This window comes from Gossypium hirsutum, chromosome A13 (genome assembly GCF_007990345.1).
Source record: "Gossypium hirsutum isolate 1008001.06 chromosome A13, Gossypium_hirsutum_v2.1, whole genome shotgun sequence".
NCBI classification, from domain to species: Eukaryota; Viridiplantae; Streptophyta; class Magnoliopsida; order Malvales; family Malvaceae; genus Gossypium; species Gossypium hirsutum.
The window spans coordinates 7,584,074-7,601,016 of NC_053436.1; the positions used below are offsets into that span (position 1 = coordinate 7,584,074).

A 16,943-nucleotide genomic window follows, 5' to 3' on the forward strand; every position below is an offset into this window, starting at 1 on the left:
TCAAGCAATTTAATACAATTCATTCGAACATCAAAAGAAAACCTCAAGGTACTTAGCCCATATATACTTTAGGCATTAGAGTCACATATATATATGGAATCATGAATCAAACTCAACATTTTAGCTAATATTCCCCCTTGGCCGAATTTTCTAAGCCAAGACAAAAGCATCAATATGCTTGCCTCTAACCGAATACATGCAACACCAATCTTCTTCCTATGGCCGAATATGCATGTCTATGTTGAGGCCGATTATATACTTAATACCACACATAAATGGCATACATTTTACTAACTAATGCATTACATATTATAACTCAATACGCATCCATCATTTAATCCATAACCGAAGCACCATCATGTGTAATTATATACCTTGAGATAATATATAGGTCATACCAATACATCATGTGCAATCATATATATATATGTGCAAGAGCCGAATCACAAATTTGATTATAACCAAATTTAAACATATATCCAAAACATAAATCTTACCTACCATGCAATAAGCATAAATCACACTTATGGATATACCATGGCCGATACTTCCAACAACACCAAATAAAAATATACTTCATGGATCTAAGGTAGAACCAAGAAAGAAACTCATAATCATCAAGATGTAAGCAACTACCATTTTTCATCTAGATTTAGCATGAAACACAACCATCACCCTTATTAATCTCCATAGCCGAAAACCTTACTTATTCCAAAATCACAATTTCAACATGGGTTACCAACAATAACTTGATATCTCACTCAAAATCAACTAGGATTTCAAGAACTAGTATCAACTTCCTTACCTTAATATCGACCTAAGATGACCGATTGCTTCACTCCTTCCTTCCTCCTCTCAATCCGGCCAAGAAGAACCAAAGAACACAACTTGTTTCCTTTCTTCCTTAGAACATTCGGCCAAAAGAAATGAAAAAAAAGATGGACACTTTTTTTTGCTTTCTTTCTTACATTCACGGCAATGGGGAGGGGGGAGAAACAATCACACACCTCTTTTTTCCATTTCTTTATTACTAACTTTATTTTATTGTTTCCTCCCATGATGCACCAACACAACATGTCTATGACATGTTTTGCCCATCACCCTTTGTCCATCCTAATGTCATGGCCGGCCACTACTAGATGGGGGGAAAAATTGACATGCAAGTCCCCCCTTTTTCAACATGCACTAATAGGTCCTTATGTTTTGATCTATCACATTTCAAAAATGTCACACATAAGTCCTATTGACTAAATTCGCATGCAATTTAGTAAATCGAAGCTTAAAATTTTCACACATTTATTTTAGACAATAAATATCATATTCAAATAATTTGGTGACTCGATTTAGCGGTCCCGAAACCGCTTTCCTACTAGGGTCACTTTAGGGCTGTCACATACGAGGTATTAACAAATTATAGTATATACTATTAAATAGAACCCAAACAAAAATATGGCGTGCAATTTGATCATGAATCATTATAACATATGCTATTAACAATACAAACCAATTTCAAAGGCTTCGTACAAAATGGTTAGTTTGATACTATAATTAGTATTTTAAACCTAGACAATTATGACACGTAACAAAATAACTAAGTCTGCTATACATGCCATATTTCAAAATGTTGAGTTCAAATACCAAATGTATTGATAGTGCGGGCGGATCTTCAACGATCTCTAACTCCTGTGCTAGCTGGATGACACTATAAGACAAAGGAGAGAAAAGAAAGTAAGCTTATAGCTTAGTAAGTAAGTATATAAATAACAAATAAAGAATGTAATATGTTTACAACATAACTCAATTATATCATATTTTTAATTTTACTATTTACTCCGATTTGATCAAGCTGTCCCTCCTGCGTCATGATCACTAAATAAATCATAACTCGAGTTACGAAACTCAAAATTCAAATCCATAAAATTTCCCTGAATCTAGACTCATAAATATTCTTACTAAATTGTTTTTAGAATTTTTGGTTCTGCCAATTAGTACAGTTTATTAGTTTCATTTTCACCTGTTACACAACTCAACTAATCTGAACTCTGTTCACTATGAATTGAATTTCTCTCAGTACACAATTCAAATAACCATGAAACTATTTTATTTAAAACTAGACTCAATAAGGAATTTAGGAATATAAACTATATTTCTTATTGTGTTTTGTACAATTTTTAATGATTTTTCAAAGTTGGAACAGGGGATCACATAGTCATCCTGAGCAAGTCACACACAATTGTAAATATCTCAAAATATAGAATTCCTTTGCTTTCTCTATTTCTTTTATATGAAAATAGACGTATTAAGCTTTAATTTCAAATCTCATTCAACCTATAATTATATTCTTTTTATTTTTGGTGATTTTTCAAAATCACGTCACTGCTACTATCCAAAACAGTTTTAGTGCTAATTTCACTCTTTCACACATTCTTTGTACTAACCTCATTTTAACTTATATATATATCACAAATCATTTTCACCACATTTCACATATCGTGAGTATAGGTCCATGATTATAATGTCACCACAAAGCCATCCCGTGGAACAATTCGGATTAATCCTCTATACTTGATGGTTTCAGCACACAGCCCCACCATCATATTTCATATAATTCGGCTCTCTTGTACACATGGTGAACACTTAGTACCACTCATGCGACCTAGCCAATTTGTCTCGTAGCTCTCTTGTCTACATGGTGTTCTTCACTTGGAATCACGCATGCGACCTAGCTACATTTATCTCTCCCGTAGCTCTCTTGTCTACATGGGATACATCCCGTATCACACATGTGACCTACCTACTACATAGTATCTCGTAGCTTTCTTGTACACATGATGTGCACTCAGCACCATACATGTGACCTAGCTACGCTCCCTCTATTTTATTCGATCTTTCCGAACGTTCAACCGGAATCTCTCTCTATTACTTATTTCCATTCTTCCAATAGTCGATTTATACTTCAAAATCAGCTAGTATATATATAATAGGCTGAAATATAAGAATGTAAATGAAATTAATGTATTATTTACATACAAACTTACCTCGGTGCAAAATATGAGAATTTTGCAATTTAGTCCAAAACTTTCTCCTTCCCCCGTTCGAGGTCGATTCCACGCCTTTCTTGATCTATAACAACATATTTAGCTCATTTAACACTCGAACTATTTATTTTAATCCAAAAATCACATTATACAAAAATTATATTTTTGCCCTCTAACTTTTACAAAATTACGATTTTGCCCCAAGGCTCGAAAATTTAATTTCATCCCTTATTCTTATGTTTAATGACCTACTGATCATTTTTCTCTTCTATGGCAACATCAAATTCTCACTCTAACACATAGTTATGAACAATAGGTATTTTTATCGATTATGCTGTTTTGCTCGTTTTCGCTAAAAATCGCTTAGAAAAGATCGTTCTCCTAACTTCAAACATTCATATTCTACCATCAAACAACAAAATACATGCCTATCATTCATGGGTAAATTTTTAAACATAAGCCCTAACTCGAAATAATGGTAGAAATAGGTAAACCGAGCTACGAGGATTTCAAAAATGTGAAGAACATTAAAAACGGGGCTTGAATTCACTTACTATGAAGCTTGAAAGTTGAAGAAACCCTAGCTATGTAGGAGAGAAAATTTCAGCAGCAACTAGTGAAGATGATAACCAATTTTGTGTTATTTTTCCCATTTTATTTCATTTAATATACAAATGACCAAAATGCCCTTACTACTAAACTTTCCAAAAATTCCCTCCACGTCCAACTTTTTTCCATAACTTAGGAATGGGTCAAATTGCTATTTAAGACCTCCTAGTTAATATCCCAAGGCAATTTCATACTAAAAACTTCTAAAACACGAGTTTTACAATTTATTCAGTTTAGTCCTTAATCTCAGCTTAAGCGCTCAATGCATAGAATTTCATCACGAAATTTTCACGAAATCATGAAATCATATCATAAACCCCAAAATAATTATAAAACAATTATTTCTATCTCGAATTTGTGGTCACGAAACCACTATTCCGATTAGGCCCTAATTCGGGTTGTCACAATTCTCCCCCCTTTAGAGATTTTTGTCCCCAAAAATCTTACCGGTAAAGAGGTTCGGGTACTGTTTCCTCATAGCTTCCTCAGGTTCCCACGTAGCCTCTTCTATCCCATGTCTGTGCCACAATACTTTCACTAAGGCTATACTTTTATTTCTTAATTGTTTAATTTCCCGAGCCAAAATCTTTATTGGTTCCTCCTCATAGGTCATATCCGGTCGAATCTCAATTTCTGTTGGAGAAATCACATGTGAAGGATCAGAACGATAACGTCGCAACATTGATACATGAAACACGTTATGAATTCTTTCTAACTCTACCAGTAAGGCCAACCGATATGCCACTGGTCCAATCCTTTCAGTAATCTCGAACGGCCCAATAAAATGCGGACTCAACTTGCCTTTTCGGCTAAATCTCAGAATCTTTTTCCATGGTGACACCTTCAAGAACACTTTATCACCCACCAGAAATTCAATCTCTTTTCTTTTTAAATCTGCATATGACTTTTGTCAATCTGAAGCAGCTTTCAAGCAATCCCGAATTACTTTTACTTTCTCTTCGGTTTTTTTAACTAGATCAACTCCGTGAATCTGTTTCTCACTAAGTTCGGTCCACTATAAAGGAGTTCGACACTTGCGACCATACAAGGCTTCGTACGGTGCCATTTGTATAGTTGACTGATAACTGTTATTGTAGGCAAATTCAATCAAAGATAGATATTTCTCCCAACTACCTCCAAATTCTAAGACACAGCATCTAAGCATATCCTCGAGTACCTGGATTACTCTTTCTGACTGACCATCTGTTTGTGGATGAAACGCGGTACTAAAGTTCAATTTTGTACCCAAAACTTCTTGTAACTTTTTACAAAATCTCGAGGTAAACCTCGGATTTCTATCTGATATTATAGACATAGGTACTCCGTGCAACCTCACAATTTCAGCAATATATAATTCAGCTAATTTATCAAGTGAGTAATCGGTATGTACTGGTATAAAGTGGGCTGACTTTGTTAACCTATCAACTACTACCTAGACAACATTCTTCTTTTTAGGAGTCAAAGGCAAACCGGTTACAAAATCCATGGTAATCTTATCCCATTTCCACTCAGGCACCATTACCGGTTGAAGTAGTTCTAAGGCACTTGATGTTCAGCTTTTACTTGTTGATAGATCAAACACTTGGTTACAAATTCAGAATTGTCCCTTTTCATACCTAGCCACCAATACAACTTCTTTAAATCATTATACATTTTTGTGCTACCAGGGTGAACTGATAAACAACCACTATGTGCCTCATGTAATATTTTTTGAATCAATTCATCATTTTTCGGTACACATATCCTGTCTCGAAACATCAAACAGTCGTTTGGTCCAACTCGAAAATCTGAGTCGTAACCTGATTCGCATTGAGTCTCTTGGTTCGCAACTCACTATCGTTCTTTTGAGCATCACAAATCAGCTGAAGAAATAACGGTTTAGCCCTCATCTCTGCTAAGATTGACCCATCATCAGACAATGCTAACCCCGTATTCATGGCTCTCAAAGTAAAAAGAAATTTCTTGCTCAAGGTATCAACAACTACATTTGCTTTTCCCAGATGATAATCAATCACTAGCTCATAATCCTTTAATAATTCAAGCCATCTCCGCTGTCACAGATTCAAATCCTTTTGATTCATCAAATACTTCAAACTTTTGTGATCAGTAAAAATTTGGCATTTTTCGCCATACAAATAATGTCGCCAAATCTTCAAGGCAAAGACAATAGCGGCCAATTCCAGATCATGTGTAGGATAGTTCTTCTCATGCGGTTTTAACTGTCTCGAAGCATAAGCTACCACTTTACCCTCTTGCATCAACACACATCCAAGGCCTGTCAATGATGCATCACTATAAATTACGAACTCCTTCCCCGGCTCGGGCTGTACTAAAATTGGTGCTTCAGTCAATCGTGCTTTCAACTTTTCAAAACTCTGCTGACATTTATCAGTCCATTCAAACTTAACATTCTTTTGCAAAAACTTAGTCATAGGAGAGGCAATCATCGAAAATCCCTCAACAAAACGTCTATAATACCCGGCTAAGCCTAAAAAGCTTCTAACCTCGGATACATTCTTTGGCGGTTTTCAATCAACGATCACGGAAATCTTGCTCGGATCCACCTGAATACCATCACCTGAGACTATATGTCCCAAAAATCCGACTTCACGAAGCCAGAACTCACTTTTACTAAACTTAGCAAACATTTTATTTTCTCTCAAGATCTGCAATATGGTTCTCAAGTGTTCGGCATGTTTAGACTCATCCCGAGAATAAATTAGAATGTCATCTATAAACACTACTACAAACTTATCCAAATATGGCCGAAAGATCCGGTTCATCAAGTCCATAAATATAGCTGGAGCATTTGTTAAGCCGAAAGGCATCACAAGAAACTCATAATGTCCATACCTTGTCTTAAAGGCGGTTTTCGGCACATCCGACTCCTTAACTCTCAACTGGTAGTAACCAAACCTCAAATCGATCTTTGAAAACACTGTGGCCCCCTTTAACTGATCGAATAAATCATCAATCCTCGGCAATGGATACTTGTTCTTTATAATCACCTTATTACACTGACAGTAATCAATGCAAAGTCTCATTGAACCATCCTTCTTCTTTACGAACAATACAGGAGCACCCCAGGGAGAGAAACTCGGTCTCACAAATCCCCTATCTGTTAACTCTTGCAACCTAGCCTTCAATTCTTTTAATTCATTCGGAGCTGTTCTATATGGAGCAATCGAGATCGGTACAGTACCCGGCAACAAATCAATGGCAAACTCTATCTCTCTATTCAGAGGCAACCTAGGCAATTCCTCTAGAAATACATCTGGAAACTCACAGACTATCAGTACTGATTCAAACTTCAGTTGAGGCAACTCAGTATTCATTACATAAGCCAGATAAGCTTCACCTCATGTATTTCTGTGTAGACATGTGCGAAATCACCATAGGCAATTTATTTGATTCATCTGTTTCAACCCACAGAATTTCTCCATTTTCACATTTCAACTCTAGTGTTTTTGTTTACAATCTACCTTGGCATCATAAAATGTCAACCATTCCATTCCCAAAATAACGTCAAACTCATCAAATGGTAACAACATTAGATTAGCCGGAAAACAGTGACCTTGAATCATTAATGGGCAATTCTTGCAAACCTTGTCAACTAGCACATATTTGCCTAAGGGGTTCGACACTTTAATCGTAAACTCAGTAAAATCAACAGGCTACTTTTTATTAGATACTAAATTCATGCAAATATAGGAATGAGTGGACCCAGGATCAATCAATGCAATAACAATAGTATCATAGAGAGAAAATGTACCAGTAATGACATCGGGAGATGATGCATCCTCTCGGGCACGTATGGCATAAGCTCTAGCAGGCACTCTAGCTTCTGATCTCGCTGCTGAATCTTTCAACGTAGTTTTACTGCTAGTCCTACCTCCAGTATTTCTCGGTGGTCTACCTCTCCTAGCTGTGGTATTCTGTCTAGCACTCTGAAATCTTTCTTCTTTAACTTTCTCCGGACAGTCTCTAATAAAATGCTCGCGAGAACCGCACCTGAAACAAGCTCACTCGTTTCCCCAACACTCACCATAATGTTGCCTGCCACATTGCTGACACTCGGGCTTTCTAGGTCACACATTACCCACACTTGCCACTGAAGTAGCTTGAGCTTTAGACCCCGAATATGCTCTACCACGATCTCTGTGTGAATCCCCAGTTGAAACTGTCATTTGAGGGTTTGTCTCTTTGGACCTTTTTGATTGAGATTGAAATGACTTGCTTATCGGCCTTTTTCTGGCATCTCGAGCCTCAATAGCAGCTTTTCTTCTTTCTTTGTTCAATTCTTCGGCTTTAAGAGCTCGGTCAACAAATACTACAAATTCTTTCAACTCCAAAATTCCCACAAGCACTTTAATTTCCTCATTTAGCCCATCCTCAAACCTTTTGCACATAATGGCCTCGGTGGACACACATTCCTGGGCATACTTGCTGAGTCTTACAAATTCGCGTTCATACTCTGCCACAAACATCTTGCCCTGCTTCAATTCAAGGAACTCCTTCCATTTTTGATCAATAAATCCCTGACTTATGTATTCCTTTCTGAATTCTTCCTGGAAGAAATCCCAAGTAACTCTTTCTTTTGGCACCACTGCTACCAAAGTCTTCCACCAGTGGTAGACCGAATCTCTCAAAAGTGATACAGCACACTTTAAGCACTCCTCGGGTGTACATGAGAGCTCATCAAATACACGGGTAGAATTTTCAAGCCAGAACGACGCTTTCTCGGGATCATCATCGATCTTTGCTCTAAACTCTTCGGCTGCTTGTTTTCGAATCTTGTCAATCAGAGGCTTGTTCATTCTTACTAAATCTATGCCTTGAGCAGCTACAGGAATCGTCTTAGGTATGGGAGGGGGCGAAGGAGGTTGAGCATTTGGATTTGCTCGAATAAACTCAGTATACCAATTGTTCATCATTTGGAGAAAGGCATCCCGAGCCTCATCTCCCTGTCTCAATGTCTCAATGTCTCAAGTCTACTTTCCACGGGCGCGGTCCCTTGTGCAGGAGCTGGCGCATTACTAGCAACATCATCAGCCGCAGTTCCTTCAGGATCCATTACTATAATAAAACAAAACACAGTTTAGAATAATCAGGAGTCACCACACTATCACAATATTTTTATGGCATGTATAGCTAGACTTTTACACACACATTATTAGTCCGAGAACCGACTAAACCATAGCTCTGATACCACTAAATGTAACACCCCTTACCCGTATCCGTTGCCGGAACAGGGTACGAGGTATTAACAAATTATAGTATATACTATTAAATAGAACCCAAACAAAAATATGGCGTGCAATTTGATCATGAATCATTATAACATATGCTATTAATAATACAAACCAATTTCAAAGGCTTCGTACAAAATGATTAGTTTGATACTATAATTAGTATTTTAAACCTAGACAATTATGACACGTAACAAAATAACTAAGTCTGCTATACATACCAGTGCGGGCGGATCTTCAACGATCTCTAACTCCTGTGCTAGCTAGATGACACTATAAGACAAAGGAGAGAAAAGAAAGTAAGCTTATAGCTTAGTAAGTAAGTATATAAATAACAAATAAGGAATCTAATATGTTTACAACATAACTCAATTATATCATATATCTAATTTTACTATTTACTCCGATTTGATCAAGCTGTCCCTCCTGCATCATGATCACTAAATAAATCATAACTCGAGTTACGAAACTCAAAATTCAAATCTGTAAAATTTCCCTGAATATAGACTCATAAATATTCTTACTAAATGTTTTTTAGAATTTTTGGTTCACCCAATTTGTACAGTTTATTAGTTTAATTTTCCCCTGTTACACAGCTCAACTAATCTGACCTCTGTTCACTACGAATTGAATTTCTCTCAGTACAAAATTCAAATAACCATGAAACCTCTTTTGTTTAAAACTAAACTCAATAAGAAATTTATGCAAATAAACTATATTTATTATTGTGTTTTGTACAATTTTTAATGATTTTTCAAAGTTGGAACAGGGGATCACATAGTCATCCTGAGCAAGTCACACACAATTGTAAATATCTCAAAATATAGAATTCCTTTGCTTGATATGTTTCTTTTATATGAAAATAGACTTATGAAGCTTTAATTTCACATCTTATTCAACCTCTAATTAAATTCTTTCTATTTTTGGTGATTTTTCAAAATCACATCACTGCTACTGTCCAAAACAGTTTTAGTGCTAATTTCACTCTTTCACACATTCTTTGTACTAAACTCATTTTAACTTATATATATATATATCACCAATCATTTTCACCACATTTCACACATCGCGAGCATAGGCCCATGATTACAATGTCACCAGAAAGCCATCCCATTGAATAATTCAGATTAATCCTTGATACTTGATGGTTTTAGCGCACAGCCCCACCATCATATTTCATTTAATTCGGCTCTCTTGTACACATGGTGAACACTTAGTACCACTCATGCGACCTAGCCAATTTGTCTCATAGCTCTCTTGTCTACATGGTGTTCTTCACTTGGAATCACGCATGCGACCTAGCTACATTTATCTCTCCCGTAGCTCTCTTGTCTACATGGGATACATCCCGTATCACACATGTGACCTACCTACTACATAGTATCTCGTAGCTTTCTTGTACACATGATGTGCACTCAGCACCATACATGTGACCTAGCTACGCTCCCTCTATTTTATTCGATCTTTCCGAATGTTCAACCGGAATCTCTCTCTATTACTTATTTCCATTCTTCCAATAGTCGATTTATACTTCAAAATCAGCTAGTATATATATAATAGGCTGAAATATAAGAATGTAAATGAAATTAATGTATTATTTACATACAAACTTACCTTGGTGCAAAATATGGGAATTTTGCAATTTAGTCCAAAACTTTCTCCTTCCCCTATTCGAGGTCAATTCCACGCCATTCTTGATCTATAACAACATATTTAGCTCATTTAACACTCGAACTACTTATTCTAATCCAAATATCACATTATACAAAAATTAAATTTTTGCCCTCTAACTTTTACAGAATTACGATTTTTCCCCAAGGCTCGGAAATTTAATTTCAGCGCTTATTCTTATGTTTAATGACCTACTGATCATTTTGCTCTTCTATGGCAACATCAAATTCTCACTCTAACACATAGTTATGAACAATAGGTATTTTTATCGATTATGTCGTTTTGCTCGTTTTCGCTAAAAATCGCTTAGAAAAGATCGTTCTCCTAACTTCAAACATTTATATTCTACCATCAAACAAAAAAAATACATGCCTATAATTCATGGGTAAATTTTTAAACATAAACCCTAACTCGAAATAATGGTAGAAATAGGTAAACCGAGCTACGAGGATTTCAAAAATGTGAAGAACATTAAAAACGGGGCTTGAAATCACTTACTATGAAGCTTGAAAGTTGAAGAAACCCTACCTATGGAGGAGAGCAAATTTCGGCAGCAACTAGTGAAGATGTTGACCAATTTTATGTTATTTTTCCCATTTTATTTCATGTAATATACAAATGACCAAAATGCCTTTACTACTAAACTTTCCAAAAATTCCTTCCATGTCCAACTTTTGTCCATAACTTAGGAATGGGTCAAATTGCTATTTAAGACCTCCTAGTTAATATCCCAAGGCAATTTCATACTAAAAACTTCTAAAACACGAGTTTTACAATTTATTCGGTTTAGTCCCTAACTCAACTTAAGCGCTCAATGCATAGAATTTAATCACGAAATTTTCATGAAATCATATCATAAACCCCAAAATAATTATAAAATAATTATTTCTAAATAATTATAAAATAATTATTTCTAAATAATTATAAAATAATTATTTCTATCTCGAATTTGTGGTCAGAAAACCACTATTCCGGTTAGGCCCTAATTCGGGTTGTCACAATTTTTAGCAAACTACCCAGCTCTCTTCACCTATAAATATGAGCCCTTCATTCCCTCATTCATCATTCTCTATTCTCTCCAAATTATCTTAGCCTTTTCTATTCCCCACGCATAGCATCATCTCTTCATAGAGATTTTAGCAATGAAGCCTCTTAAAGAGCCCTTGGTCGGCCACATTGGAGAGCCATCAGCAAAAGAGCAAAGCAAAGAAGCGAATGAGCCTAGTTAGTCAGAGTCTTGGGTGACAGCCACTTATTTGGGTTTAACATTTCCTTTCTTTAATTTAATCTAAAAATGTTTTCCATGTATTCTTTAATTCATTTTTACAACAATGTTAGCTTAATTTTATTTAAGCTAGGATGATTGCTTTGATTAAAAAATATTTATTTGATTCATGCTTAAAAGGTTTGTGCCTCAATCGATCATATTTTCAATTAAAATCAAGTCTGTATTTCATTCATACGTGATTGAAATGCACTTGAAGTAGCTAAGCGATCCTAACCAGACGACGGCTAGTGGACACATAATTGAAATGTGATGCTCAATTTAGATCCTAACCGATTAAATTACAGGTTGCATAACAACTTTAACCAAGCTCTGTTATCTGTAAAGATTTTAGATTTGTGTGATTAAACTGTTTCAAATCTAACACGTCCTTGTTACCTCACACGAATACTAAGAAACCCTTAGTAAATAAGGCTTAGTAAAATGCGTATTTACTAAGTAAAGGATTCCGAAAGGACCTAATGTGGTTTCCAAACTCATGAAAGATCGAGTTGCCATGAAATGTTTTTGCGAATGTTATTAAGCATGTTGATAATAAGTTGAGTTAAATTAAAGTAATTGTCCTAGTTTATTTATGTTATAATTGTTCCAAATTGTGTTTAATTTTGCTAAAATCTATTTCAGTCATATAGTTTGCATACTTAGGATAAGTTGCATTAGGGATCATTGCATTTAGTTTAATATATTTTAATCATCACTTCTTAACTATATTGTGTTTTTTTACCAAATTGTTAATATAATTTTACAAATTAGGTGACTTAGCACAAATACAATCTCTATGGAGATGATAACCCGATACTTACTTATTACTTGATAACAATAGTGTACACTTGCACAAACCTACGCGTTACAAGTTTTTGGCATCGTTGCTGGGGATTGTTAACTGTTGCCATACTTATTCTTTTTAATTTTGTGATTTTCTTTTCAGGTGTTTATGAGCATAAATCGGATTATCAATTTACTCCCTTTAAACCCTAAAATTGAGCGAACTTTCAGACAAAGAAGACGTGAACGAATAGTTCAAAGACAAGTTGAGATGGACTTAGAAATTAGAATCAAGACCAAGGTAATGAAGTCGATCGTGTAGGAAATCCCATCCTTATTGCTAATGATAGGGATCAATGCATTGGACAATATGTTGTGCCACTTTTCAGTGAGTTAAATCCAAGAATTAGAAGGCCAGATATTGAGGCAACCAAATTTGAATTAAAACCAGTGATGTTTCAAATGCTCTAAACGGTGGGCCAATTCAGTGGTATGCCCACGGAAGATCCACATCTCCACCTTCGATTGCTTATGGAGGTGAGTGATTCATTTAAGATAGCCGATGTGACTAAAGACGCACTGAGGTTGAAGTTGTTTCTGTAGTCGTTGCGAGATAGAGCACGAGCATGGCTCAGTTCATTGCCACCAAGTTTCATATCTACATTGCAAGAATTAGCAGAGAGATTTTTGGTTAAGTATTTCTTGCCTAGCAAAAATGCTAAGTTGAGGAACGAGATCACAACTTTCCAACAATTGGATAACAAGTTTTTGTATGAGGCTTTGGAGCGATTCAAGGAGTTACTTCGTAAGTGACCTCATCATGGGATTCCTTATTGTATCCAATTGGAGACATTCTATAATGGTCTCAATGCACATACAAGATTTATGGTAGATGCCTTTGTGAATGGTGCAATTTTTTCTAACTCTTATAATGAAGCTTATGAGATCATTGAGAGGATCGCAAGTAATAACTATCAATGGCGAACAAATCAAACAACTTTAGAAAGACATGTAGTCGGAGTTGATGAAGTTGATGCCCTCACTTCGTTATCGGCTCAAGTATCATCTATTTCCTCTATGTTAAAATAGTTTACCACAAATAGTGCTAATCATTTTGCAGCTTAGCCACAAAGTCCTTTTGAAGTAGTATCCTGTGTCTACTGTGGGAAAGGTTATTCTTTTGAGAATTGTCCAAAAAATCCCAAGTCAGTGTACTATGTGGGGAACCAACATCAAAGTAGGAGTGGACAAGGACCCCAATCCAACTTCTACAATCCTTCATGCCGTACTCATCCTAATTTTTCCTGGAGCAACCAAGGAAATGGACCCAACAACAACTTCTTGCAGCATAGACCCAACAAATCTTAAGGGTTTAATCAAAAAGCTCCAAAACCACCTCAAGCTGAATCATCAAATAGTTTGGAGAACTTGTTGAAAGCGTACATGGCAAAGAATGACGCTTTGACCCAAACCCAAGCAGTAGCAGTGAAAAATTTGGAAAACCAGATGGGTCAGTTAGTTATGGAGCTTCATAATAGATCGCAAGGAACCTTGCCGAGCAATATAGAGAATCTAAGAAATTTGGATAAAGAAAATATCAAGGCAGTGGCATTGTGAAGTGGTAAAATTTTGGAACCCCGATTGATTGATGTCGAAGATAAGCCCGTTGAGAAGAATCAACCAGCTGTTGAAATTCCTACACCAAAAAATGCAGAATCTGCAAAGATTGACAAGGTAAATTCTAACTTAATGAATTTAGATACTTTAACATCTTCTTTGGATGCAGATTTACCTACTAAGAAGAGGTATCTGATTTAACCGAAAGTTCCATCATCTCTATATCCGCAAAGATTGTAGCAACACAAGTAGAAACAAGAGGTGCAATTCAAGAAGTTTTTGGATGTTCTGAAGTAGTTACACATCAATATTTCGTTGGTTGAGGCTTTAGAAAAAATGCCAAATTATGTGAAGTTTATGAAGGATATACTATCCAAGAAGAAACGACTAAGTGAGTTTGAGACTGTTGCCTTAACAAAGGAGTGCAGTGTTGTAACATCCCGAAATTAGGCCTAGTCAGAACAGTGGTTTCGGGACCATAAATTCGACGCTGAAATATTTATTTTATGATTATTATGAGGTGTAGAATATGAAAATATGTATGTTTAAAGTTTCATGAGGAAATTCTGATAAACACCAAATTATACATGTTTCTACCCCAAATACTTAGCATTTTTATGGATGTTTATTACTAGATTTGTGGATTTTGGTGCTCTTAATCTGGTTATTTCATGTTTTGTACTCAGGAGAGCACCAAGAGTCAAAAGGAGCCAAAAACGAGCCAAAAAGGGACAAAATAGACCAAATCGAGAAGATGACACGGCCTAAGCCTTGCCACAAGGGCTGCTCACATGCCTGTGTCTTTCGAGGGTGTCAACCAAGGCTTTCACGATTTACACGGTCTGGCCATCGACCTGTACGGCTGTGTGCAATTTAACAGATCAAACATGGCCTGGCAAACACGTCAAATGGTCGTGGCACACGGGCGTGTCCCTTTTTCAAGGAGTTGTATTTTACACGGAAAAGGATACTTAGGGAGGGAGAAAGCCAATCCAAAGACTATATAAACACCCTAAGTATGACTTAGAAAGGGTCGCCTCCTCTAGAACTTTTCTGGAATATAGAACCACATGCCGGGAATTACTTGAAGGAAGCCAGACAATCCATCCCAAAAGCCGGAGCTACTCCAAGACTGAAGATCTCTCTCAGAATTCCTTCAGGTGTTTTAGAGTTTTCTTTATGTTTTGTTATTTATATACTTTTGAGATGTACTCTTATTTTATTATAAACTAAACCCCTTAGATACCTAAGGGGGTTGAAACCTATGATGGATATTGTTATTATTATCTGAACTGTATGATAAATACTTGATTTGTTCTTAATTATGTGTTCTTAATGCTTGAGTTAATATTCCGGGTATTAATTCATGATTTGATGTGCTTATGCAGAGGAGCAAAAGTCCCTGTCTAAGAGTAGATTTGGCATAATTAAGCGGAGTTGATCTAGCGCCTAGAAATAGGGTTACGAGATTTTACCGGATTAGGGTGAAACCTAATATGGGAGTCCATAGATTGATTTATTGCTTCCCTAGGGGTTTTAATTAAGAAAGATATTTCGATTAATTCAACTGAGGGTTAGACGTTATTAGTCTCGACTGAGATAATAATATAGGTTAGGGAGTCTCATAGATGAAGTTAAGTGAATAAATCGTTTGGTTCAGAGTCAGATAACAAGTGAAATTTAGGTGGATTCCTCCTTGGGTGCCGTCTTTATCAATTACTTTTCTTCAAGTATTTTTCCAAATTTTCTCTTTGCTTTAGTTTAATCAGTTAATTAGTTTAGTTAATCAATTTAATAAACAACCTCTATTTATTTCTAGGTTAAATAATAAAAAAGATAGTTATTACTAGTACTTTTGGTTCCCTTGGGTACGATATCCCGATCTTGCCGTTACTATACTATTGTTCGATAGGTGCGCTTGCCTTTGCATCCTGATAATAGTTAGTCTAGGTTTGATCTTCATTATAAATATTTATTACTTGTTACGAATCACGCGATCAAGCTTTTGGCATCGTTGCCGAGGACCTAAAATATTAGGAACGCTAAATTTTTATTACTTTAGCCATTTATTTTTCTTGCAATTTAATTTAATTTTATTAATTTTCTTTTTCTTTCTCTTAGCAGGTTTTTATAGTTTATGATTAGAAGAAACCCGTCGGGACCATTACATTTTGACGAAGAAATTGATTGTACAGTTCGTAGATATCAAAGAGAGATAAGGCACAGCTTACGATACACGGAGAACGAGCAAGAAGATGATACTTAACCCCCAACCGAAGAGATGGCTGAAAACCAAGGCAATTAGCTACCTCCTGCAATTGCGGCTGATCAAAATCCTGCTCCACGCACGATGTATGATTATGCTGAACCTTCTTTAATAGGAACTGAATCTAGCATAGTTAGACCTGCTGTAGCTGTGAATACTTTTGAACTAAAACCTAACATAATTCAAATATACAGCAGTTTGTTCAGTTTGATGGTTTGCGGGATAAAGATCCCAACGCTCACTTTGCAAACTTTCTGGAATTTTGTGATACATTTAAAATCAATGGTGTTTCTGATGATTCCATTCATCTTCGGTTATTTCCCTTTTCACTGAAAAACAAAGCTAAACAGTGGTTGAACTTGTTACCACGAGGGTCTATCACTACTTGGGAACAAATGACCGAGAAATTTTTACTAAAATATTTTCCACCAGCTAAAACGGCT

General features: G+C 36.0%; 1 non-coding gene across 1 annotated transcript; it reads right to left on the reverse strand.

The window, feature by feature from the left end:
- Window positions 1-13,337: 13,337 nt before the first annotated feature.
- On the reverse strand, window positions 13,338-13,444 carry LOC121213339 (small nucleolar RNA R71). The gene has a single exon (XR_005908722.1). It is a non-coding gene; the product is annotated as a small nucleolar RNA R71 (small nucleolar RNA).
- Between the last annotated feature and the right edge of the window lie 3,499 nt (window positions 13,445-16,943).